This window comes from Arachis hypogaea, chromosome 11 (assembly GCF_003086295.3).
Source record: "Arachis hypogaea cultivar Tifrunner chromosome 11, arahy.Tifrunner.gnm2.J5K5, whole genome shotgun sequence".
Lineage (NCBI taxonomy): Eukaryota > Viridiplantae > Streptophyta > Magnoliopsida > Fabales > Fabaceae > Arachis > Arachis hypogaea.
The window spans coordinates 100,836,337-100,863,612 of record NC_092046.1 but is presented as its reverse complement, the minus strand read 5'-3'; the positions used below and the strand labels follow the sequence as shown (position 1 = coordinate 100,863,612).

General features: G+C 37.3%; 1 pseudogene; it reads right to left on the bottom strand.

Annotated features, from left to right (window-relative positions):
- Positions 1-8,371: 8,371 nt before the first annotated feature.
- Positions 8,372-12,246, bottom strand: LOC112722317 (uncharacterized; annotated as a pseudogene).
- Positions 12,247-27,276: the final 15,030 nt, after the last annotated feature.

The following is a 27,276-nucleotide window of genomic DNA, read 5'->3' as shown; positions in this document are numbered from 1 at the left end:
CCCGAGGTCCCTTTCAAGCTCAAGAAGAATGAGTATCCAGAGATCCGACATGAAATCCAAAGAAGAGGTTGGGAAGTTCTAACAAACCCCATCCAACAAGTCGGCATCCTAATGGTTCAAGAGTTCTATGCCAATGCATGGATCACTAGGAACCATGATCAAAGTAAGAACCCAAACCCAAAGAATTATATTACAATGGTTCGGGAGAAATACTTAGATTTTAGTCCGGAAAATGTGAGGTTGGCGTTTAACTTGCCTATGATGCAAGGAGATGCACGCCCCTACACTAGAAGGGTAAACTTTAATCAAAGGTTGGACCAAGTCCTCATGGACATATGTGTGGAAGGAGCTCAATGGAAGATTGACTCCAAAGGAAAGCCGGTTCAATTAAGAAGACTGGACCTCAAGCCTGTGGCTAGAGGATGGTTGGAATTCATCCAACGCTCCATCATCCCCACTAGCAACCGATCTGAAGTTACTGTGGATCAGGCCATCATGATACATAGCATCATGATTGGAGAGGAAGTAGAGCTGGAGCTTTCATAGAAGGAGACATTCCCATTGAGGAAGAGAAGCCCATCACTAAGAAAAGGATGAAGCAAGCAAGAGAGCCCATTCATGGATCTCAAGAGACGCATAAAGCTCATCACCATGAGATCCCGGAGATGCCTCAAATGCATTTTTCTCCACAAAACTATTGGGAGCAAATCAAAACCTCCCTAGGAGAATTAAGTTCCAACATGGGACAATTAAGGGTGGAACATCAAGAGCACTCCATCATCCTTCATGAAATAAGAGAAGATCAAAAAGCAATGAGGGAGGAACAACAAAGACAAGGAAGAGACATAGAAGAGCTCAAGGACATCATTGGTTCTTCAAGAAGGAAACGCCACCATCACTAAGGTGGACTCATTCCTTGTTCTTACATTCTCTGTTTTTCGTTTTCTCTATGTTAAGTGCTTATCCATGTTTGTGTCTTCATTACATGATCATTAGTATTTAGTAACTTTGTCTTAAAGTTATGAATGTCCTATGAATCCATCACCTCTCTTAAATGAAAACTGTTTTAATTCAAAAGAACAAGAAGTACACGAGTTTCGAATTTATCTTTGAACTTAGTTTAATTATATTGATGTGGTGACAATGCTTCTTGTTTTCTGAATGAATGCATGAACAGTGCATATGTCTTTTGAAGTTGTTGTTTAAGAATGTTAAATATGTTGGCTCTTGAAAGAATGATGATAAGGAGACATGTTATTTGATAATCTGAAAAATCATAAAAATGATTCTTGAAGCAAGAAAAAGCAGCAAAGAACAAAGCTTGCAGAAAAAAAAATATAGGCAAAAAAAAAAAGAGAAAAAGCAAGCAGAAAAAGCCAAAAGCTCTTAATACCAAGAGGCAAGAGCAAAAAGCCAATAACCCTTAAAACGAAAAGGCAAGGGTAAATAAAAAGGATCCCAAGGCTTTGAGCATCAGTGGATAGGAGGGCCTAAAGGAATAAAATCCTGGCCTAAGCGGCTAAACCAAGCTGTCCCTAACCATGTGCTTGTGGCGTGAAGGTGTCAAGTGAAAACTTGAGACTGAGCGGTTAAAGTCAAGGTCTAAAGCAAAAACAGAGTGTGCTTAAGAACCCTGGACACCTCTAATTGGGGACTTTAGCAAAGCTGAGTCACAATCTGAAAAGGTTCACCCAATTATGTGTCTGTGGCATTTATGTATCCGGTGGTAATACTGGAAAACAAAGTGGTTAGGGCCACAGCCAAGACTCATAAAATAGCTGTGTTCAAGAATCATCATACTGAACTAGGAGAATCAATAACACTATCTGAACTCTGAGTTCCTATAGATGCAAATCATTCTGAACCTCAATGGATAAAGTGAGATGCCAAAACTATTCAAGAGTCAAAAAGCTATAAGTCCCACTCATTTGATTGGAGCTATGTTTCATTGATAGTTTGGAATTTATAGTATATTCTCTTCTTTTTATCCTATTTGATTTTCAGTTGTTTGGGGACAAGCAACAATTTAAGTTTGGTGTTGTGATGAGCGAATAATTTATACGCTTTTTGGCATTGTTTTTAGTATGTTTTTAGTAGAATCTAGTTACTTTTAGGGATTTTTTCATTAGTTTTTATGTTAAATTCACATTTCTGGACTTTACTATGAGTTTGTGTGTTTTTCTATGATTTCAGGTATTTTCTGGCTGAAATTGAGGGACTTGAGCAAAAATCAGATTCAGAGATTGAAGAAGGACTGCTGATGCTGTTGGATTCTGACCTCCCTGCACTCAAAGTAGATTTTCTGGAGCTACAGAACTCAAAATGGCACGCTTCTAATTGCGTTGGAAAGTAGACATCCAGGGCTTTCTAGTAATATATAATAGTTTATACTTTGGCCGAGTTTAGATGACGTAAAAGGGCGTTGAACGCCAGTTCTATGCTACTGTCTGGAGTTAAACGCAAGAAACACGTCACAAACCAGAGTTGAACGCCAGAAACACGTTACAAACTGGCGTTCAACTCCAAGAATGACCTCTGCACGTGTAACATTCAAGCTCAGCCCAAGCACACACCAAGTGGGCCCCGGAAGTGGATTTATGCATCAATTACTTACTTCTGTAAACCCTAGTAACTAGTTTAGTATAAATAAGACTTTTTACTATTGTATTAGACATCTTTGGTCTCAGTTTTAATCTATTGTTCATCTTTGGATGCCTAGTTCTTAGATCATGGGGGCTGGCCATTCGGCCATGCCTGGACCTTTCACTTATGTATTTTTTAACGGTAGAGTTTCTACACTCCATAGATTAAGGTGTGGAGCTCTGCTGTTCCTCAAAGATTAATGCAAAGTACTACTGTTTTTCTACTCAATTCAACTTATTCCGCTTCTAAGATATTCATTCGCACTTCAACCTGAATGTGATGAACGTGACAATCATCATCATTCCCTATGAACGCGTGCCTGACAACCACTTCCGTTCTACCTTAGATTGAATGATTATCTCTTGGATCTCTTAATTAGAATCTTCGTGGTATAAGCTAGGTTGATGGCAGCATTCATGAGAGTCCAGAAAGTCTAAACCTTGTCTGTGGTATTTCGAGTAGGACTCTGGGATTGAATGACTGTGACGAACTTCAAACTCGCGAGTGCTGGGCGTAGTGACAGACGCAAAAGGAGGGTGAATCCTATTCCAGTATGATCGAAAACCTCAGATGATTAGCCGTGCTGTGACAGAGCATTTGGACCATTTTCACAAGAGGATAGGATGCAGCCATTGACAAGGGTGATGCCTCCAGACGATTAGCCATGCAGTGACAGTGCATCGGACCATTTTCCAGAGAGGATTAAAAGTAGCCATTGACAACGGTGATGTCCTTACATAAAGCCAGCCATGGAAAAGAGTAAAACTGATTGGATGAAGACAGCAGGAAAGCAGAGGTTCAGAGGAACGAAAGCATCTCTATACACTTATCTGAAATTCTCACCAATGATATACATAAGTGTTTCTATCCTTATTTTCTATCTATTTATTATTAATTTTCAAAAACTCCATAACTATTTTATATCCGCCTGACTGAGATTTACAAGGTGACCATAGCTTGCTTCATACCAACAATCTCCGTGGGATCGACCCTTACTCACGTAAGGTTTATTACTTGGACGACCCAGTGCACTTGCTGGTTAGTTGTATCGAAGTTGTGAATGAAAAACAATTTATTAAGACGTGCGTACATAGTTTTTGATGCCGTTGCCTGATATCACAATTTCGTGCACCAGTTTCCAATGAATTGATGTTATTACTCTTCTTCTCAATTCAAGTCTTGTTCATCTAAGAGCGAGAGAGTCTTTGTTCTTCAAAGACCTAATTCTATTGAGAGAGGAATTAGATCTATTCGAATTCTATTATGAGCTTAAAAAAGGATTTATAAAATTCATTTTAAGACTCAACTCTCACAATTCTCTTAGTTGATAATTCAGAGCTTGATATGTGACGTGTAATCACTTTGAATTAAGATCTTGAGGATTGTGTGGCTTGGGATTAGCAATTTTTCTTTACCTCTTCTCATGAGTAATAGATCAAGAGATTGGCAATTGACTATGTTAAGAGAAATTGAATTACCAAGAGATTGGAATTCAACTACTTAAGATCTGCCATGGATCTACCTTACATGATTAAGAAGAAGTTGAGAATCATTGATTTTGGAAGAATCAACATCTCCAATCTCTAATGATTTCACCCCATGTCATTTCTTCACTATTAATTTCTCATTCTAGTTACTTGCTTCAATTTTCCTTCCGAATCACTAGCTTCTCTTTACTGCTCTTTGTCTCTAATTTCCTTTACATTTCAGCACTTTAATTTTCTCGCCATTTATTCTTCTGCATTTACATTATTGCAATTTGAGTTTATGCACTTTCAATTTCCAGTTATTTACATTCCCGCTCTTTACTTTCAGTCATTTATTTTCCTGCTCTTTACCTTTTAGCAATTTACTTCATTATCAAGTTATCCAAGATTTGAACAAACCTCATCAATTTGCTAGTTTAACTAGAATAGCCAATTAATTAGAATTTCTTAATCTATCAATCCTCGTGGGATCGACCTCACTCATAGTGAGTTATTACTTGATTACAACCTGGTGCATTTGTCGGTGGATATTGATAATCAAATCCGTATCAAGTTTTTGGCACTGTTGCCGGAGATTGATTAAGATTGACAATGACTAAGTTAGTTGGCTACCTAGATTAAACGTTTTTCTTTTATTTTTGTTACTTAGCCTAATTTTGGTTTACTTATTTTACTCTTACATTTGATGCCATTCACCTGTTCATTGTATATATTCATTTTAATAATCACTTAACTCTAACTACACTCTGTGATAGGGTGATCTTTTCTACCTTGTTCTTTTGGTTGATTGTGTATATGCGAGGTTGTAGAGGTGAGTCAACATCCTACGATCTAGATATTGAGAAAACTCTTCGAAGATTGAGAAAAGAAGCAAGAGATAAAGCAGTCCTTGAGGAATTTGAAGGAGAAGATTTAGGACATAGCATGGCTGCGAAGTTTAATCAGGATCACAATTTTGAAGTTGGCAACAATAATGCTAATACCCCACCAATTATAAGGACATTGGGTTCATACACTAATCCTAATCCTGATAAATGTTGGAGTAGCATTCTAACTCCCAATGTACATGCCAACAATTTTGAGCTCAAGCCTCAACTGGTCACCCTAGTGCAACAAAACTGTCAATTCGGAAGAGGTGCTTAAGAAGATCCTAATCAATATTCACATTTCTCAAAATCTGTGACTCAATTAAGACAAATGGAGTACTACAAGATGATTACAGACTACTCTTATTTCCCTTCTCCCTTAGAGATAGAGAATCTCAATGGCTAGAGACTTTCTCCAAGGAGAGCATTGCAACTTGGGAGAATTTAGTCAATAAGTTCTTGACTAAGTTCTTTCCCCCTCAAAGGATCATCAAGCTTAGAACTGAGGTTCAAACATTTAAGCAATTGGATGGAGAATCACTCTACAAGGCATGGGAAAGATTTATATGATTGTTAAAGAAATGCCTACCAAACATGTTCACAGATTGGGTTCAACTCCAAATCTTCTATGAAGGCATCACTCAATCATCAAGGAATGCACTAGATAACTTAGCAGGGAGCTCAGTCCATATGAAGACTCCTGAGGAAGCAATGGACCGTATAGATATTGTGGTCAACAATCAATAGTTCTACTCATCAAAGAGGAATATGAACATGAAGAGAGGAGTGATGGAGCTTGACACCCTGGATGATATCATGGCACAAAACAAGCTCATGACCCAACAAATACAACTCAACTCTCAGCAATTGGCAACATTGACTAGACAAATGGGAGGGATGCAAGTGTCAGTTGTAACAACTCTAATTTTTGTACTAACGCGTGTTTTTCTTAAAATAATATTTTAAAGCGATTAGTTTTATTTTGACAAGTCGACTTTGAACCCAGAAGTAAAATAAATGGTAATATAATTTTATTATTATGTCATTTATTTATTTATTTTACTTGCTCTAATTATAATAGAACCTAGATAATAATATTGTTATTATTATCAAGTTTGACTTTTTCCGATATAAGTAATTATTGGTATTTCTTGATGAGCTTAGAGTTGCTAATGCTTCATCAAATATCTTTCATCCTCAAGTTACTAATGTTATTTATATTAGTAACTCATATATATTTAACCCTATATATTATTTCTTATGTTTTAATATATTCAGTTTTCATAATATCCGTTTGAAATATTTATAACTTGAACCGATGAATCAACAACTCCGAAACATGACACCCAACCCATGATTAACTAAGCCAAGACACCTGATGACTGCACATCATGTTATGTTTTTCTATGCTTTTTCATATCAAAATTTAATTAATCATGCTTAATTATTGAATATTTTTGTGCTTAAGTCATATATTACTTTCATCTCTTTGATTTTATTTATTTTGTAGAAAATGATGAAAAAAGGAAGTAAAAAGCACAAAACAAGAATGATAAATGATTGAGGTAATTTGGCTATGAAAGTGGTGCTTGTGTTGGAGGCCTCAGCGCTCACTCCCACGCTCTCTGGCAAGCTCTTGTGCCAAAAGCGCCAGCACCCAAATCAGCATTACCCTGCCTTCTTCAATGAAGAATAACTTGGGTTGTAGCACTCTGATTGAGGCGCTTCTGGTTGTAATGAAAAGTAGACATTCAGAGCTTTCCAACGATATATAATAGTATGGGGGTGGATATCTAATTTGAGGTTCCAAATCTGGCGTTAAAATGGACCCTGGAAGCAGGCCTAGCATTCTTACTGGCGCTCTTGTCCATGCTCACTAGCCAGCGCTAGCATCCAGACAGCATGACCTTACCCTCTTCCAAAGAGCATAACTTTGGCTGTAAGTGTCCAAATGAGGTGCTTCTAGTTGCGTTGGTAAGCTGATGTTTAGAGATTTCCAACCATATATAATAGTATAGGGGTGGACATTCAATTAGAGCCTCAAAAACTGGTGTTGAAATGGGACGTGAAGCAGCCCTGGCACTCTCACTGGCGCTCTCGAGCAACTCCCCCCAAGAGCGCCAGCGATCCTGACAGCATGACCTTGCCATCTTCCAAAGAGCATAACTTGAGCTGTATAGGTCCAAATGATATGCTTCTAGCTGTGTTAGAAAGCTGACATTCAGAGCTTTCCAATAATGTATAATAGTATATGGTGGGTATGAAATTAGGGTACAAATAATTGGCATCTTTAAAGCCCCAAAAACACCGAGCATGAAGCAACAAAGCAAGCACCCACCAGCCCTCATTCCATGTTCTCCATGGGCACTTGCTCTCAAGCTTGCCCAAGAGCGCCACAACATTGTCAAGCACTACCCTTGTCATCAAACCACACCATACACCTACCTTGACACCATCAAAACCTCAACACCACCACCTCACCCTTGTCACAAGCATCAACCTTGTCAAGACCCACGCTCTCCCCAGTGCTCTCCAGCAAGCTTGCTGGAGAGCGCCACTTCCTCACACACACACCCCACCATGATCCCTTCACCCACGCTCCCCTGGGCGCTCACTCAAAGAGCGCCTTCGACACCACTCATGGGAGCAATGACAGCGCTTACTTAGATGCTCTCCTGGGCGCTCACTCAAAGAGCGCCTTCGATGCCATTCCAAGAGGAACAAATAGCACTACAAAAAATTCTAGTAAAAGCGGCGGTTTTTTTAGGTATTTACGGCGGTTTGAACCGCCATTATTACCAATAATGGCGGTTTCGTAAAGCGACGTAATTCTGGGCGCCATTCTGGTTATTACGGCGGTTTTCTGAAAACCGCCACAATTCCCTGGGTTAAAATGGCGGTTTTTGAATAGGTTAAAACGGCGGTTCAAACCGCCGTTATTTCCAAGGTTAAAATGGCGGTTTTTGGATAGGTTAAAATGGCGGTTTGAACCGCCATTATTACCCTGACAAAGTGGCGTTTTGGTTGGTTAAAACGGCAGTTTGAACCGCCATTATTTCCAGGGTTAAAATGGCGGTTTTTGGATAGATTAAAATGGCGGTTTGAACCGCCATTATTACCCTGACAGAGTGACGTTTTGATTGGTTAAAATGGCATTTTTGAACCGCCATTTTTACCCTGACAGTAGCATTTTAATTGGTTAAAATGGTATTTTTGAACCGTCATTTTATCCTGACAGTGACATTTTTTATCGTTTAAAAAAATAATTTTTACTGTCATTTTTATCGCGTTAAATAAATAATTTTGTGATTAAAATTTCACAATAACAAAAAATCATAATTCATAAATAAAATATTATAACTCATAAACAAAATATTAATATAATATATAATCTTTTAGTATTGAAAATCAAAAGTAATAATTCCAATACAAATAAAATATTAAATATAACATTTTTTAATTCTAAATAAAGTATTAAATACAAATAAAATATTAAATATCAAGACACTCCTTGTCTTCAAACCATTCGTTCCTCGAGAGTTCCAACCGTGGATCTTCTTTAGGATCCTCTTCATTCTGGAATCATAAAAAACAAATGGGCATTGACAAGTCAGGACACTTCTACTTTTGATGTATTGCTACTAAATATATGGTAAAATAATTTAAAAAAATTAATTAATATTAACCTAAAAAAACTGCTTCTTTAACATTACTTAGCAAGAATTTATGGGCTTAATTACCTTCATCTTGTGACAAAGCCTGTCCAAAAGTCCAAGAGTAAAAGTAAAAGGCAGATAAGAGTAATAGGAAGAAGGAAATGTGTGGTGGAGCTTTCTTCATGTTTGCTTGCTGATTTAGTTTGATCGATGACTAAATAAACTAATCTCCAGAGATGATTGAATTGAAAGCAACTAATATTAATAAGATGTGAAAATATAGCTTGGCACAGAAAGCGCAGAGAAGAGTAGATTAGTTTAGTTAAAATGTTAAAATCTAAATTACTAGAAACATGTGAACTTACATAAATAAAATAAAATAGATTATTCATAATAGATTGGTTGAGCCAGCTCACAAGCGATCTCCGTCACATTAATTCCAAAATAAAATAAAATAAAATAAAATAAAATAAAAAAATTATTCATAATGTTGATATATCGATCCAGAGCACCAAAAAACTGCATTTTCACATAAAGTACAACAATCATCACATGAAAATTAAATGCTGGTTCAGTAACAATGAGAACATTTAGGAATTTACTTTTATCCTTTTATCCTCTCCTAATTAGGGCCAGAACATCAAAGGAGAATGAAAATAGGGGGGTTCTGTCTCCAGGTTTCTTTTCTTTCTTGATCTTCCCAACTTTAATGTAGTTAATAATTTCTCTCCATCACAATAATCTCAAGAGATCCTTATGCCCGTAAAGGGTAAAGAATTTGTCTATTTTTATATCCTCATGCTACTGAAGTTTACATGAGATGAAAAATAGAATTTCTAGAAAGTAGCAAACAAATGAGATAGTTTTCATCGAGAATAACAATTATAAACAAAAATTATTCATCATTTGAAACAAATAATAGAAATAAATAATATGAGAACCTCCAATTTTTGAAGCATATCTTTTAACTTTTCACGTCGACGTCGCCTTGCATTGTCATCAACATCTCCCCCATCTTGAGCAGCTCTCTTATCGCTTTTGATCTCAAGTTTTCCATTACAACTTTCACAATGGAAGTCGTCATCTTCAAATGAAATCAACTGCAATGCATCAAAGCATTGTATCTACAGTAATTCAAATTCCAGAGTATTAGGTTACAGGAATACATCAAATCGAATAACCATGACAAATATTGATTTTAAAATTAATTATTAAGACCTTTTCCCACAGGTTGTACATATATATTCCTGAACTGTACTTTTGTTATCCAATTCATCTTTCAGCTTATGCTTCATGCGATGCAGTCTGTATCTGACCACATCATATATCTGCAATGAGACTCAACTAAGAATTTCAATATATGAAACACAAACACTCAGTAAAATAGATTTATAGAAGAAAATGCAAGAAGGGATGGACCTGTGCATAATCTAGACAACAGTAAGAGTGTGTGTACAGCTTGACCTTTTCTTCTCCCTCTTTTGTTGGATGTTGAGCATCGACTGTAGCAGCTACAGCAGCATTAAAAAATTTTGCACCTTTTGCTGTCTGGTGAAATCATACATTTAAAACAGGTACACTATACCATGACTATATCTATTTACCCACAACTCACACATCATAATAAAAGAAATTGGAAACGATAAATAACCAGTTATGATTTTTGAAACATTTGAATTTAAAAGAATGAAGAAACTTCACATCTTAGAGATAGCAAAAAAGAAAGTTGTACAGAGGATTAGAATGACAGATACGCTACAGCATGATGACAAACTTATATCATAATAATCTTAGCAGTAGCATGCATATCCTTATTTAATGTGTCCAAAAATCAGAGAAGTATGTGAATTTGTTGTTGGGTATCCATGGTCAAGTTAACAGATCAAACAGAACCAAAAGAGAATAAGATCCTTTTACAAAATCTTAAGAGCAAAAGATTATGCCGAATTTACAAGGACAACTCGAACAGGTTAAGATAACTGAGATATAATACTTGCAATATCTTTAGTGCTAAGGTATGGCAAATTCCTGCATAAAAAATAGGAATAAACATCATAAATTTGTTGTACCTTATTGAATAATCCTTACCCCAGCCTTATCCATTTCACTAAATTTTAATTACGGAACTAGAGAACATAAGAATAGAGTTGCAATGAGAAGAATATCATACTGCACTAAAATTCAATATCCCCTTTTATTTCCCTTCTATTAGTGTGTCATTCTGTAGCTTCCAATTTATACGAGTTAAGAATAAATCATCCAATTAATTGTTAACTGAAGGAATGTGTCATCACCAACAGATTGATCTACTCAGTGACCTGTTTAACTCACTGACTAATACAACCAAGCTTTATATCAGACTTTACACTTGTCTCAATCAAGCCACACCATTAGCAAATTAATCAAATTCATCATTTCATCACCTTCAACATTATTAACAAACACGGCATTTTAACCTCAATGCACTAAAAATTCAAATGAAATTTAATCATTTATTTATTTATTTTCCATTTTTTTATTCCGTTTGCAATTGCGTGAAAATAAAGGGAGAGAAATTGAAATTTGAAGAAGGATAACCTGGTGAGGGCGTCGAGGATCACAACGGTGATTCCTCTGTTATCACTTCTTCCGCTTTTGGGTTGATTATCACCTTTGCTCGTTAGATCGTCGTAGAAAGCCCTACACTTCCCTCGTCAACAACAACAACAACGCAAAAGATCAATCAAAGTAAAAAAACACAATAAGGAGAAAAAACAAGCATTCCCTGTTTCTTCCTACTAGATCATGAACTAGATCTAAAATTATGAAGAGGAAGGAAAAATCAAAAGAAGATGAAGGCGGAACAAAATCACAGAGGCTCGCTAAAGGCAGCAACAGCGGCATTGCTTGCGGCGGCGAGGTGATAAATAAAGGCGGCAAGGGAATGAGCCACGATACCTTCGGATCGAAGCCAGAACCTCATTGAAGGTAGCGACACGATGTTGCTTGATATAGTGAGGGGATGAGTGACAGCGAGGAGATGAACAATGGCAGTGAAATAAGCGGCAGCGACAAACCTTCAGATTGAGGCCAGATCGAGAACCAGATCGAAAACTCGCTGAAGGCAACAACAACAACGTTTCTTGCAGCGGCGATATGAGTTGCAACGAGTGGATGAGTGGAAGCGAGGAGATGAATGACAGTGGCATAAGATGAAAGGCGGCAAGGGATTAGGGATTACAGTTCGTCATTCACCTTTTATTGAGAAATCACAATTATCCCTCTCGATCTCTCATACAGTCAAATACAACAATACATCGGGAGACAAAAAGACAAAAAGAAAAAATGATTGTGGTGGTTTTAAACCGCCAGAATCGACTAAACCCGCCACAAAAGTCTTAAGCATTCTGGCACAAGCTAAAACCGCCAGAATTAATGGAAAAAATGGCTGTTCTATAAAACCGCCATAAAATTAATGCCGTTTTAATCTAATTTTTTTGTAGTGTAGCCAGCACTCTCTCTTCACAGTCACAAGGAAGCGTAGCGCTCTCCTGGAAAGTGCCAACGCTAGGAACTAACGCTCGCACCCAAGTTCACTCAAAGAGCGTCTTCAATGCTTACTTCAAAGAAGAACTGAACCACTTGTACTTGGCGCCCACTTTCAAGCTCAGTAACATGCGCCAGGCCCAATCGCCAGAATGCAAATCCAACGACTCCTTTGAAGCTTTACTGTTCTCACTCAAAGTCCACTCCAAATTCATGCAAACAAGCCCACACTTGTTAACCAATCAATGCTACAAGAAGCATCTAGAATAGTTAATTTTCATTTCATAGAATAAAGAGGAGGATCCGAGGGAGAGGTCTTCAGACTCTCCCTTCACACACTTATTCTCTTTCATTTTCTTTCATACCCACATTGTAAATTTTAGTTATGAATCTTTGATTTTCATTTGGGAAAGGAGCTCTGTTATGATCCCAATGAATTAATGAATTCCTTCTTCTTCTCAATTCGCTTGTTGTAGCTAAGGGAAAGCTTTTGTGCTTCATAGATCCATTCACTACCGAAAGGGGGTTTGGATCTACTTGAATCTCTATGTGAGCCTTGGAAAATGGATCATAGGATTCAATTTGAAGCTTCTCCCTCATAACTCTTTTGATCAACACATTCTTAGTTGGTACATGACATATAACCTCTTTGAATTGAGATCCTAAGGGTTGTGTGGCTTGTGGATTAGAAATTGAGCTTAACCTCTTCTCATGAACAATTAGATCAAGGAATTGGCAATTGATTATGTTAAGAGAAATTGCATTGCCAAGGAATTGGAACTCAATTATCGATAATCCACCATAGATCTACTTCATATGATTCAGAAGGAGTGAGACCTATTGATTCAAAAGGAATCAATATCTCCAATACCTTATGTTTTCTAGCTTTAATTTCCGTCATTTACTTTCTTGCATTTTATTTCCTTACACTTTTATTTCCTGCATTTAACTTTTCTTGCTCTTTAATTTTTCAGCACTTTATTTTCTTGCACCTTATATTCTTGCTATTTACTTTTCTGTAATTTATTGCTTTCTTTTACTCTCAAGTTATTTACGTTTCGTGCTACCTATCATCCAACTATGATAGTCTAACTAGAATAATCAACTAACTATTGATTGCTTAATCCTTTAATCCTTGTGGGATCGACCTCACTCTTGTGAATTTTACTACTTGATACAACCCGGTATACTTGCCGATAGTTAAAATAGAGAATTAAATTTTTCTGTCATCAACACCTAGCCAATAATCATTCTTTAAATGTAATCATCTTTTTTATTAGTTCCATTCATTGTGACCCAACCAATTAGGAAAAAAAAAGAAATAAAAAAAATATGCTAACGGAATTAAGTATGTGTTTGTACCTTATATTAGTTGGCAAATTAATTTTGTTGGAAACTAATTAGAGCTTGATGGCAATAATGATAGATGCAATTTCGGAATTATAAAACAAAGAAATGATAACGTGGCTAGTATATATATATATATATATATATATATATATATATATATATATACATGAGTCCATGACGCCTACTATTGGTTTGCCTGACACCTACTATTGGTTTGCCACCCCAAATTAATAATCATCACCATTTAGCCTTTAATCACCTTTTTTCTCTTTCATTCATCAGCGAATGAATTTGAGGTACAAAAAAGAAAGAAAAGGAGCGTAAAAGAAAAGAGAGAATTGTGACCCTCTTATGAGTTTTCGATTTCGATTTCTTGCGATTTGTAACTCCAATAAAAAATCAAATTTGATAAAAGTGTTCGTATTTTTTTTCTCTACGTGTTAGTATCATTTTTTTGGTAAAAGTTGACAATGACATAGCTTCCCTTCCCCTTGAAGATCGGCCCTTTGGTGTTCCTGGCAGAGACATCGATTTCTAACATTTTTCTCTTCAGCAGCTCGGTCAAAAAGCTTTTTCGGAGCTTTGAGTATTTTGATTTCATACGGAGGTAGGGTTTCGGTAAATTCTCAATGATTAAATGTGTATTGAACATGTGATTTGATATTGTGACTGATTATTAATTGAGTTTGGTTGAGTTTATGTTGAATTTTTGCAATATATTGATGTATTTGTGAAGTTCATGGCTTGGCTGTGATGAAACCAGCAAGGACCGAACTGGTTTGGGAATTTTTCGAGTTGGAATATCGTTGAGGATCAAATAAAAAATGGTGAGGTTCGATGGTCGAGAGAGAAAAATTAAAAGTTACGAAGAATCGGTAACTGAAAAACTCGAAAACGAATAAAAATGCAAGTAATATTTTGGAAGAGAAAGGTTAAGGATTTTGGTTTTGGTATATGGTGCACGGATTCCCACACTCCGTACAACTGAACCAGAAAGTGCACTGAGTCGTTGATAAACCCCATATTTAGGGTTTATCTTGTATTAATTTTAGGGGGATTTTATCACCTTTTTCCCACATTTATTCAATGAAATAGCATGGTTTTGTAAATTCTCCTTTAATTGTGCTTAAGAGTGAAAACATACTTTTTAGGCCCTTAATTGTTTAATCTTAATTCACCTTGATTCCATTAGATGCCTTGATATGTTTGTTAAGTGATTTCAGGTTTGGGAGGCAAATATTGGATCAAGGGAATGAAGGAAAAGCATGTAAAAGTGGAGAACTCATGAAGAAATGAAGGAATCGCAAAAGCTGTCAAGCCAACCTCTTCGCACTCAATCGACCATAACTTGAGCTACAGAGGTCCAAATGATGCAGTTCTAGTTGCGTAGGAAAGCTAGCATCCGGAGCTTCGAAATGATATAAGATATGCCATAGTTACATCACGTTTAGGGGGGCGCGCACACGCCGGTTTGCACGTGATTCATTAAAAGCAAATTAGTGGCCAGCGAATTCTAAAGCCTTGTGGGCCCAATCCAACTCATTTCTGATGCTATTTAACCCAAGGATTGAAGAGGGATGAGACATCTAGTCATTAGTTTAGTTTTATTTGAGTTTTCACATGCTTTAATTAGTTTCTAGAGAGAGAAGCTCTCTCTTCTCTCTAGAATTAGGAGTAGGTTAGATCTAGATTAGGAATTCTTAGATCTAGGTTAATTTCATGCTTTGATTCACTTTTTCTTTTGAAATTCTTCTTCTTTTACATCTCTTCTCTCTAGTTTAGCATTTAATTCTTGTAATTTTCTACTTTTATGTGGATGCACTTTTGTTCTTCTATCTCTCTTTCAATGCAATTTATGATTCATGTTCCTTTATTGTTGATTTGATTTGTTGTTGTTTAATTCCTTGCAATTGAGTAGTGTAGATTTACTTTCCTTGCTATTTTACTATGTTTTCCTTTTATGACTTCTAAGTGTTTGATGAAATGCTTGGTTGGATTTTATTGTAGATTTACATTCCTTGCAATTTTACTATGCTATCCTTTTATGCCTTCTAAGTGTTTGATAAAATGCTTAGTTGGATTTTAGTGTAGATTTATATTCCTTGTAATTTTACTATGCTTTACCTTTATGCCTTCTAATTGTTTGATGAAATGTTTAGTTGGATTTTAGAGTAGATTTTAGTGCTCTTGGCTTGGGAAGGTAACTTAGGAACTCTTGAGTTACTAATGTCCAAGTGATTGACGATTGGGAGCCATTAACTCTAGATCTCACTAATTGAATTGGTGGAGAACTAGGACTTATGGACTTGGATTGACATAGCTCATTTGACTTTCCTTTACTACTAGTTAGAGGATGACTTAATGGGGTTGATCCTTGCCAATTCTCATGTTGTGGTTAGTGATTAGGATAGAGATCCTTGACCACCAACCCTTGCCAAGACCTCTTTAGTTGTTAGTTTATTTTTATTTCCATTTACTTTTTATGCTTCTTATCAAAAACCCCAAATATAACTCATGACCAATAACAAGACACTTTATTGCAATTCCTAGGGAGAATGATTTGAGGTTCAATACTTCGGTTTATAAATTTAGGGGTTTGTTACTTGTGACAAACACAATTTTTGTATGAAAGGACTATTGTTGGTTTAGAAACTATATTGCAACGAGATTTCATTTGAGAATTCTAAGCCACACAAAAGTCTTCTCATCAAAATGGCGCCGTTGCCGGGGAATTGCAATGGTGTTATGTTATTATTTATTGTATATATGTGAATATTGTAAATAGCTTGATTTTTGGATTGCTTGTTAGTTCTTGCTAGTTGTAGGATTTAATTTTCTTGCTTCTTATTTGATTTTGTTTTCATTTTCTCTTGCTTTCATGAATTCTCACCTTGGCTATGAGTTTGGTTCTAACTATGTTGTAGGAAATGAGGGCTACAATGAAGATGTGTATCAAGGATGGGACAATCAAAGGTGGGAGGAGGCACATGCATATGATCAATCTTTATGGCAATAACCTCCACCAATGCACTATGAAGAAGAGCCATTCTATGATGCGTACCAATCTAATGGCTATGGTAAATCTCCTTGTGACCTTCAAGAACCACCACCATATGCCTATGAGTCATATCCTGAACATGAACGTCAACCATACTCACAAGCCTCTTTTCACCAAACACCCCCATATGACCCTAATCCATATCCACCATACCAACATCCTTTTGAACCATATGAGTCATACATGGAACCACCATTTCAATATCAATACTCCCAAGAGCCACCTCAATATACACTACCATACCCTTACCAAGAAGAACCACCTTCCTATCATGAACCCTTTCTCCAAGACATTGAACTCTCTTACCCACTCCAATCCCCAATGGATGAAATCCTTGGCCTTATACTTCAAGGGCAAGGAGAAATGCAAAGGGAGACACTAGAAATTATGGCTACCTTAACTAAGGTAGTAAGCGCTTTAGCCTCCCAATACTTGAGAACTCAAAGCACTCCCATGGTCACATGTGGAGGATCAAAAGAAGAACATAGCATGAAGGAGAGATTGGAAACTCCGGTGGGTGATGAGGGATGCCACTTTGTATTAGAACAATTGGAGGAGCCTATGATCATTTAAGAAGAGGAAGAAGTGGTTGAAGACTTAGGAGATGCGGAACCTCCTTAGGAATGTAGAGTTGAAGAGAACTCCTCCAAGAAGATTGAAGTTGATGTTGAGGAGGAATGTGCACAACCTCTAATACAATTGTTGAATAAAGACTTGGAAGGAATGAAGCAAGAATTGAGTTTCCTTGGAGATGAAGATCATGCATCCAATCCTCTTGGTGGTGAATTCTTTGAACTTGAAGAACCTTCTCCCAATGAGATGGAAAGCAATGTGGAGGTAGACTTCTCTCTTCCTCCCATTTATGATTTGAGTGATGGAGAAGAGCTAGATGAAATTGATGAACAAAGGATTGAAGTTGATGAAGTTTGTGAAGAGGTGGAGGCAATCAAGGAAGAACATAAGGGAGTGGAGCTTGCAAGGACATTGGAAGTACCTCTCCCCAAGCCATCACCATCCATTCTTTCATTCAAGTGGGTAAATTCCTTATACTTAAGCTTTATTATACCCCTTGAATATGGTTTTCTTGAAACGGATGGTCAACTTAGAAATATTTGTGGCTTTAAAAGCAAAAGGGAGATGGTTAGTGGTTGGCATTGTAAGGGTTGGTGTAGAACTAGATTGCTTGGGTCCAGGATGTTGTTTGGTTTCTTAAATGAGAACTGATGACAAGTCATCTTAGCCTAGTTTTACTAGCCTTTTTCTTTGTTTTTATTTGATTTTATGCACTTTCTTGCATTCTAAGAAAGTAATTTGGAATGGAAATGCATGGTTTCTTTGAATCAAACAACCACCATTTAATTGATGCTAAATCATGAGGTTTAAGCTAAATTTAATTGATTTTTAATGATTTATAAACCTTGTGAATTTGGTGATACTTTGATTGGTTGTTTTGATTACTTGTAGGTGAAGAAAAGAAAAAAAATAAGAAAGCGTGGCACAAAGAAGAGAAGCGTGGCTTAAGGAAGGAAAAGCGTGGATGAAGTCAAGAAACAAGGGCACAAAGCTCTTGCCAAGAACTTTAAAGCTCTTGTGGAGAGCTTTCCTTCAAAGAATCAAGAGCTTGGCAAAGAGCTTTGAAGCTCTTGCCAAGAGCTTTATCAAGAACACATGAAGAAGGAATCAAGAGCCAAGCTCTTGGCAAAGAGCTTTGAAGCTCTTGCCAAAGAGCTTTTTCGGGCATGCTCCAAAGAAAATTAAGGCAGCGCTACTAACAAAAAAAAAAAAAAAGCCAAAATTGGCCAAAATGCATCCCCTAAGACTTGAACCTTGCACCTGAAGGATAACAAGAAGGCGCTGCTCCAAGGAGGCAAGGGCGCTCAATTGCTCTACTTAACTAAACGCTACTTTATATTGCTAGGCATAAAGAAAATTGGCTCCACAAAATGCATTCCCTGGGAATCAAAGTGGGAGCCTCACTCAAACAACAAGGAGCGCTGCACTCTTCATGAACTTACAACCAATTTTGCTTCACCCAAGGCTTGAACCAAGGACCTCAAGGACAAGTAAAGCTCTTGCCAGGAGCTTTCAAGCTCTTGCAAAGAGCTTTGTTCTCTTGTCACAAGGAACCGTGCGCAACACATTGGAAGAAAAGGGAACCAAAGCTCTTGGCCAAAGCTCTTGCCAAGAGCCGAACTTTCCCCTGGAAGGTGCAACATTGGGCCAAGAATTCACTAAAACTTCAATTTAATTCATTTCTTCACCAAATCAAAAGCCCATCTAAATTCCAAAATCCAAGAATAGAAAGTGTATAAATAGGAGTTAGTTTGATGTAATTAGAACCTTTACTTTTTAACCTTTGGAGACTTTTAGAATTTACTTTGAATTTTTCTTTTGAACTTTCATTTTCATTCTGAAGTTAGATCTTAGAGAATTGGGAAGGAGAATTGATCTCTCTTCTTCCTTGTTCTTGCTTGAGCACTCTTTTATTTTCTTGCTTTTGATCTTGGGTGAAGAATTGAAGAACTTTTGTTTCAATCTCACCTTGAGATCTCTTGTTTACTTTTACTGCATAATTCAATTTCCATTTCTGTTTACTGCATCTTCTCTTATTCTTCTTCTACAAATTCTGCAATTTACTTTTCTTTATTTCTTTTGCAATTAATCTTGTTGGATCAAGGAAGGATTTGAGATCTAGACTTGTTATCTAGTCTCTTCCACCCCTGAGATCTTCAACCATCTTTTATTTTGCTGCAAATTAAGCACCCTTTCTGTTTACTTCTCAAAGCATTTTACCTCTCTGTTTGAGATCTACTTCAACTCAATTCATCTTCTACTCTTCTATTTAATTGCAATTCACTTGTTCTCGTTTAAATTTTGCAATCCCAACTCCCAATTCCTTTTATAATTCAAGTCATTTATATTTCTTGCACTTTAAGATTCAGCCATTTATATTTCTTGCAATCTAAGTTTCTGCAATTTACATTACTTGTTCTTTAAGATTCAGCTTATTTACTTTCTTTGCTCTTTAATTTCCTGCAATTTACCCTTCTCCCTTTATATTTCAAGCAATTTAGTTTCTGTCAATTACATACAACTCAACCAATATTTGATTCACTTGACTAAATCAACCACTAAACTAAAATTTCTCAATCCTTCAATCCCTGTGGGATCGACCTCACTCATGTGAGTTATTATTACTTGATGCGACCCGGTCCACTTGCCGGTGAGTTTTGTGTTGGATCGTTTTCCACACATCAAGTTTTTGGCGCCGTTGTCGGGGATTAATTAGATTGACAATGATTAAGTAAGGTGGTGGTCTAGATTAAGCACTTTTTCTTTTTCTTTTTACTAAGCACACTAACTGTTTGAATTTTTGCTTAAGCTAACACTAACTTCACTCTAGCAATAGAGTGTATAATTCTGGTTTCTGGTTCTGTGTTTATGTCAGGAGGAAGAAGCGATGAATCCACACCTTTTGATCCTGAAACACTTTGGAGGTTGAGAAGAGAACCAAGAAATGGAGGAGAATCCAACAAATCCACAAGTGGGAGTGGCCAATGACAATGGTCAGCCTCAAAGGAGAGTATTGGCTTCATATACATTTGCTAATCCAAGGCATTGTGGGAGTAGCATCCTTACCCCAAATGTCGATGCAAATAACTTTGAATTGAAGCCCCAACTCATCACCTTGGTGCAGAACAACTGTTCTTATGGAGGAGGACCACTTGAAGACCCTAACCAACACTTGTCCACCTTCTTAAGGATTTGTGACACTGTCAAAACCAATGGTGTGCACCCTGACAGTTACAAACTACTGCTATTTCCATTTTCTCTTAGAGACAAAGCCACTCAATGGTTGGAATCCTTCCCAAGAGACAGCATCAATAATTGGGATGATCTAGTAACCAAGTTCCTTGCCAAGTTTTACCCACCTTAAAGAGTTATTAGATTGAAGACTGAAGTGCAAACATTCACACAAATGGATGCTGAACCCTTGTATGAGGCATGGGAACGATACAAAGCTCTAATCAGGAAGTGTCCACCGGGAATGTTCAGTGAGTGGGACAGATTGCAGAATTTCTATGAAGGCTTGACACTGAAATCTCAAGAGGCTTTGGATTATTCAGCAGGAGGCTCTTTGCAACTGATGAAAACGGCAGAGGAAGCCCAAAATCTCATTGACATGGTGGCCAACAACCAGTACTTCTTTGCTCACCAAAGACAACGCTAACCATCACAGAGGAAAGGAGTGATGGAGTTGGAAGGAGTGGACTTAATTCTGGCTCAAAACAAAATGATGCAGCAGTAAATTCAACAATAATTTGATCAAATGGCCAAGAGGATTGATAGTCTCCAAGTTGCAGCAGTCAACACAAGCCAATCATCAACCAAATGGGGGCAAAATGAAGAAAACCAAGAAAATCAGCAGCAGGAACAACCTCAATATGTGCACAACCAAAGCTCCGGCCAAACTGAAGTCTATGGTGACACCTACAATCCATCCTGGAAGAACCATCCAAACATAAGATGGGGAGATAACCACACTCAAAACCAGCAACCATGGCAAAGAAATTCAAACCAAAACAACTCAAGAAACAACCAAAACCACAATCAGCAAAACACTAACCCCAATCCATATAGAAAACCCCAAAACAACCACCCAAATTCCAGTTACTATCCATCCAATAACCAAACCACTAACCAAAATACCTATCATCAACCTTCAACATCTCACAACCAGCCACAAGCATCACAAGACACTCAAAGAATCTCCAATTTGGAGATATTGATGGAAAAGATGATGAAGCACCAAGAGATAATGATGGAGAAACTCATGAAAAATCAAGAGATGGCCAGACAAGATCAAGAAACAGCAAGAAAAGATCAAGAAGCATCAAGAAAAGATCAAGCCATAACAAGCAAAAACCAAGAAGCTTCAATCAGAAATCTTGAGAGGCATATGAAACAAATGGCTAAACAAATTGCAGAGATGGGTGAGAAACAATCAAATGCATCCCCTATTGCCACTCAAGACCACCCAAGGGACAAAGGAAAAGCTACAAAGTGGGAGGAGTGCAAAGCAATCATAGTGGGAAGTGAGAAGACTAGGGAGAAGGAAGCCATCAATCAAGAAGAACACAACAGAGAAGTTTCACAAGAAGAGACAGAAGAGAGAAGTGAAGAGGAGAGAAAGACCAAGAATGCAAAAAGCTCAAAGAAAGATGAGGACATCCTTGAAACACAGCTACAGGAGAAGAAGGAAGGGGTGAAGCCAGATGTCCCCAAACTTCCGTACCCTCAGAGGTTCAAAAGAGAAAATGAGGATAAGCAATATTCAAAGTTCCTGGACATATTCAAGACACTTAGCATCAATATTCCTTTCTTAGAAGCACTTGAACAGATGCCATTATATGCCAAATTTATGAAAGAAGTACTAACAAAGAAAAGACCCTTGAAGGAAGGACAAATTGTTGAAATGACAATGGAGTGTAGTGCTATTCTCCAAAGAAGTCTACCAGAGAAGAAGGATGATCCTGGAAGATTTTATATACCTTGTACCATAGGAGACATAACTATTGAGAAATCATTTTGTGACCTTGGTGCAAGCATAAACTTGATGCCTCTATCTCTTATGAGGAAGCTTCAAATTTTTGAACTGAAACCCACTCGAATAGCTCTTCAAATGGCTGACAAGTCCATTCAGCAAGCACTCGGAGTTGTAGAGAATGTGCTGGTAAAAGTGGGAAAATTTCTTCTCCCAACTGATTTTGTCATCCTGGATATAGAAGAGGACCCTAACACTCCCATCATACTGGGGAGGCCTTTCCTAGCTACGGGCAGAGCATTGATAGATGTTGAAAAGGGGGAATTGTTGCTAAGAGTGCATGATGAGCACCTAGCATTCCATGTTTTTAAAACCTTGCATGAGTCCATTCAAGAAGAAGATTGTATGAAGGATAAGGCCAGAGATCAAAGCTTGAAGGAGGCATTCAATGAGTTAACTCTAAGACTTATAAATCCATGCTTGAAAGTAGTAGAGATGGTACAACAGACCAAAGAAATCAAGGAGGAACTAGATCCAAAACCCCCAGGTGAGAACCTCAACACTCCAGATAAAGAACCACCAAGGCATGAATTATCTCCTGAGAAAGAAGAGAAGAAGAAGAGGCCAAAAGGGTAGAGAAATAAGAAAATCCCCACTGAAGGCTTCTCACCAGGGGATAAAGTGATGTTAAACACCCAACCAATGAAGGTGTCTCCACAATCATCTGAGTGCTATATTGTGAACCGAATCCTTTCACTTGAACACCTAGAGATCATCAAAGAGGAGACCGGAAGGAAGTTCACAGTAAGAGGAGAAAAGCTGAGGCACTATGATTTTCAACCCCCATGATCAAAGGATATGATGTCAAGCTAGTGACAATAAAAGAGCGCTTGTTGGGAGGCAACCCAACCTGAGGTAGTTTTCTTTTAATAGCTATTTTAATAAAAAGGTTAATTAGTTTATCTATATTGCAAGGAGCTAAGTTTGGTGTTGCACACCAAAACAATCTAAGGGAGAATGAAGGATTCTAAGTTTGGTGTTCCACCAAAATCTCATCATAAAATATATTCTCACCTTCTGCATAATACTAGCTGCAAGAAATTAGATGAACCAATTAATCAAATTGCTATTTTCTAATCTTTGATTTTATAACCTTTAGCAAAGACAAAAGAATTCATGAATGGTTAACTTGTTGCATTGGAGACATTGGCAAGGAATTAAGTTTGGTGTTCCCACACCAAAATAAGTTTGAACACCATGCTCAATTCTTGCACACTAACCAGTTGCCTAAGGGCTTGGGGAACAAGCAACTTTCAATATCTTTTGTAGGAAGTCATTCAATCTCTTGGAGGAAAAGGTACATCATCATGGACAGAGGGAGGACATGGAACCCAACAATGATAATGACACAGAGGAAACAAATAGACTCCAAGAGGTTGTATTGTTCCCTGACTGATTCTAGTTCAACTATGTTAATTGAAAATGCAAATGTCCCCTATTGATTAGTGTCTTCTTAGATTCATTTACTGTCTGCGAGTTTGTTTGTTTTCATGCTGTTATGGCTTGCTAGTCTAAGTGCTTGATTCACTTTCATCCTACTTGAATTATGTGCTTTGTTCCTCATGCTTGAATAAAAGAAAAATAACAGTGAAATAGAGAAAGAGTAGAAGTCTGGTATGATATAAGACAAAATAAGATTATGTGGTGGTATGTGCTGGTTCTTTAGCTGATTTATAAATAAGGCTGAATGCAGGCATGACTTTGTGATATGAACTTAAGTTACATTTCATGAGACTTGACAAATGAAAAAGGTCCAAAATAAAAGAAAGAAAATACAAGAGAAATAAGCAAAAAAAAAAAAAAAAATACACAAGGCTGGGCACCAATGGCTGGAAATTTGGATAAATGCCTGTGATGCTCTTGTACAAAGATAAGCTTGGATAACTAGGTTCTAAGGGGTGCTTCATCACCCGGCAACTTGAGTTAACTAACCCGGGATTGCCAACTGAAAGTCCACCATCAAGAGCTACTTTGAGACAAAGCATTTAGTAACCCAAAGAGGTGCTGGGCATCAATTTCCAAAGAACAAACAGAGATGAACAAAGCAAGCTAAATGCCTGTGATGTGTGTGTGCTAAGGAGAGGCTTGAGCAAGTAAGCCCATAGGGGTGTTTCAACACCTAGCATCTTGAACCAACTGGGGTGGGAATGCTGGCTGAAAGCTTATTCTAAAAAGCTGCCTTACAACATAGCATTAAGCCTCAGCCAAGAAAGAGAAAAAAAAAAAAAACCCAGGGACCAAGCAATAACAAGTCTCATTTTTTTTGTATAATTCAAGTAAGGATCCAAAGGGATGTTGATGTCTCAGCTACAGAATAAAAATCACTAAGATACCATGCATAAAAACCCCATTTACCAGTATTCAATGTCTTCCAATAAAAGGCTTATACACTTCTCTGTTTCTAGTAATTTTCTTTATGTTTTACTGCTTGCTTGGGGACAAGCAAGTTTTAAGTTTGGTGTTGTGATGACAAGTCATCTTAGCCTAGTTTTACTAGCCTTTTTCTTTGTTTTTATTTGATTTTATGCACTTTCTTGCATTCTAAGTAAGTAATTTGGAATGGAAATGCATGGTTTCTTTGAATCAAACAACCACCATTTAATTGATGCTAAATCATGAGGTTTAAGCTAAATTTAATTGATTTTTAATGATTTATAAATCTTGTGAATTTGGTGATACTTTGATTGGTTGTTTTAATTACTTGTAGGTGAAGAAAAGAAAAAAAAAATAAGAAAGCGTGGCACAAAGAAGAGAAGCGTGGCTTAAGGAAGGAAAAGCGTGGATGAAGTCAAGAAACAAGGGCACAAAGCTTTAAAGCTCTTGTGGAGAGCTTTCCTTCAAAGAATCAAGAGCCAAGCTCTTGGCAAAGAGCTTTGAAGCTCTTGCGAAGAGCTTTATCAAGAACACATGAAGAAGGAATCAAGAGCCAAGCTCTTGGCAAAGAGCTTTGAAGCTCTTGCCAAAGAGCTTTTTCGGGCATGCTCCAAAGAAAATTAAGGAAGAAAAGCTTGCCAATTCACTCACCAAGGCTTGAACCCATGACCAAGGGGAGGGGGACCAGCGCTACTCACAAAGAAAAATAAGCCAAAATTGGCCAAAATGAACCCCCCAAGACTTGAACCTTGCACCTGAAAGATAACAAGAAGGCGCTGCTCCAAGGAGGCAAGGGCGCTCAATTGCTCTACTTATCTAAGCGCTACTTTATATTGCTAGGTATAAAGAAAATTGGCTCCACAAAATGCATTCACTAGGAATCGAAGTGGGAGCCTCACTCAAACAACAAGGAGCGCTGCACTCTTCATAAACTTACAACCAATTTTGCTTCACCCAAGGCTTGAACCAAGGACCTCAAGGACAAGTAAAGCTCTTGCCAAGAGCTTTCAAGCTCTTGCAAAGAGCTTTGTTCTCTTGTCACAAGGAACCGTGCGCAACACATTGGAAGAAAAGGGAACCAAAGCTCTTGGCCAAAGCTCTTGCCAAGAGCCGAACTTTCCCCTGGAAGGTGCAACATTGGGCCAAGAATTCACTAAAAATCCAATTTAATTCATTTCTTCACCAAATCAAAAGCCCATCCAAATTCCAAAATCCAAGAATAGAAAGTGTATAAATAGGAGTTAGTTTGATGTAATTAGAACCTTTACTTTTTAACCTTTGGAGACTTTTAGAATTTACTTTGAATTTTTCTTTTGAACTTTCATTTTCATTCTAAAGTTAGATCTTAGAGAATTGGGAAGGAGAATTGATCTCTCTTCTTCCTTGTTCTTGCTTGAGCACTCTTTTATTTTCTTGCTTTTGATCTTGGGTGAAGAATTGAAGAACTTCTATTTCAATCTCATCTTGAGATCTCTTGTTTACTTTTACTGCATAATTCAATTTCCATTTCTGTTTACTGCATCTTCTCTTATTCTTCTTCTACAAATTCTGCAATTTACTTTTCTTTATTTCTTTTGCAATTAATCTTGTTAGATCAAGGAAGGATTTGAGATCTAGACTTGTTATCTAGTCTCTTCCACCCCTGAGATCTTCAACCATCTTTTATTTTGCTGCAAATTAAGCACCCTTTCTGTTTACTTCTCAAAGCATTTTACCTCTCTGTTTGAGATCTACTTCAACTCAATTCATCTTCTACTCTTCTATTTAATTGCAATTCACTTGTTCTCGTTTAAATTCTGCAATCCCAACTCCCAATTCCTTTTATAATTCAAGTCATTTATATTTCTTGCACTTTAAGATTCAGCCATTTACATTTCTTGCAATCTAAGTTTCTGCAATTTAAATTACTTGTTCTTTAAGATTCAGCTTATTTACTTTCTTTGCTCTTTAATTTCCTACAATTTACCCCTCTCCCTTTACATTTCAAGCAATTTAGTTTCTGTCAATTACAAACAACTCAACCAATATTTGATTCGCTTGACTAAATCAACCACTAAACTAAAATTGCTCAATCCTTCAATCCCTGTGGGATCGACCTCACTCATGTGAGTTATTATTACTTGATGTGACCCGGTCCACTTGCCGGTGAGTTTTGTGTTGGATCGTTTTCCACACATCAAGAACTCCATGATTATGCCACCCAAATGGAATAATGATAATCAACTTAAATATGGGTGTAGAAACAAGATATGGGATCCCGACATACATGAGGATCAACTTTGGGAGCCCATAGTCTATGAAGAACTCCATCAAAGCTTGGGAGAATTGAACTTGAAGAGTGGAGCTCATTGGAAATGCAAGCATTGGTGGATGTTCAAGGATGGCTTCAAGCACAAGCCACCTTGAGAGGAGCTCCCCATAAGTCCAACTTAAGGACAAAAAACAAAATTGCTAGGTGGGAGACACCCCACCATGGTAAATTATTTTCATTTTTCCCTTTCTGTAAATATTGGTAGAATTAGTTTAATTTCATATTTTGATTGATTTTTTGAGTTTATTTGGTAGTTTAATATGTTAAATAAGGTTTTAAGGTGTTTTGGTAGCTGTTTAGAGGTTTGGAATGCTTGGATTGGTGTAAAAACATAGAAAAAATTTTGAAAAACAGAGCACCATCCGCGCGTACGCACACTGCGCGCGTATGTGCACTACGCGC